Source organism: Echinops telfairi, unplaced genomic scaffold (genome assembly GCF_000313985.2).
Source record: "Echinops telfairi isolate 266 unplaced genomic scaffold, ASM31398v2 ScPeMD7_6;HRSCAF=24_0, whole genome shotgun sequence".
In the NCBI taxonomy this organism is placed as follows: domain Eukaryota; kingdom Metazoa; phylum Chordata; class Mammalia; order Afrosoricida; family Tenrecidae; genus Echinops; species Echinops telfairi.
This window is the reverse complement of record NW_022103902.1, coordinates 1,549,329-1,550,593: the sequence shown is the minus strand read 5'-3', so window position 1 is coordinate 1,550,593 and position 1,265 is coordinate 1,549,329.

The following is a 1,265-nucleotide window of genomic DNA, read 5'->3' as shown; positions in this document are numbered from 1 at the left end:
ACCAAGCGGGGCTGAGGTGAGCATGCTACCATGAAATGTGTCTGACTTCATTATTTGACTCTCTCCTCTACCTCTCATGCTTGACTTTACTGTCATCTTTACTTATTATTGCTGTACAATTGTGCCTACCGGACCTGTGATGATCTGTGGGGGCCCCCACCTCTCCCCACAATTGTGCAATCCATTGACATCCGTGGTAGGCTGGGTTGACTAGAGAAAACCAGTGACACTCATAGATGTGTAAGAGGGAGCTTTATATCAAGAAGTAATTACACATCAAGAACACGTCCCAGCCCGGTCTAACTCAAGTCCAATACTAGTCCACAGGCCACTCTTCAGATTCACACAGTCACATGCAATGATTCAGAATACAGGAATATCACAGGCCGGTGATTGGAAAGTCATGGGTGTCCACTGTCGGTGGAAACATGCCAGGGCTCCGCAGCTCCCCGGGTTATCGAGCAGAGAGGTCAAGGCAGAGCGAGAAGGTTCCCTGGTTGCTCCTTATGAAAAGGCCATGCCCAGAAGGAGGCACCATCGGCTGTGATTGACAGGTTGAGTACCACCCCTATATTTTTAAATATCTTCAAGTTGACATAAAATTATGGAACTGCCACACCATCCCAGCTGACATTTGGGAGAGGAGTAAAATTTGCATATAATCAAGTCCAGTCTTTGTGGTGTACCATGCTAGAGGTTTTGACAAGTTAGGGAGAAATGGAATAAGCTGTTTCTTTTGATTTCTTGAGCTTTGTGGTCCACAAATCAAACTCATCTGATAATCAGAATCACTAGAGGAACCTTAACAAAATTCCTGTCCATCTTGGGGAACAAGAGGATTTGAACACTTTATTTTCTAAAACTCCCAGGACTTTTGTTAAGCTTTTTATTTTAAGGTAATTTAGCTGTACCAAAAAGTGTCAAAGCCTTCCTATAGAGAGTTCCATGTACCTTCACCCAATTTCCCTTAATGTTCAAATTTTACCTAACAATGGTATAATGATCAAAACTAAGAACACTTGTAATAGCAAAATTGACTTTATTCAGATTTTACTTCCTTTCACTAATATCCTTTATCTGATTGTGTTAGACAGGGTTCTCTAGAGAAACAAAACCATATCTACCTATGATTTTAGATAGGTAGATACAAAATAAGAAATAAACAGCTCATTAATCCACAGAGCAGTACAAATGGCTCAGTGCAACTCACTTCCTTGAGAGAGTTAGTACTCTGGCAGTCCTTTAATTCACGAGGGCTGCTGGGT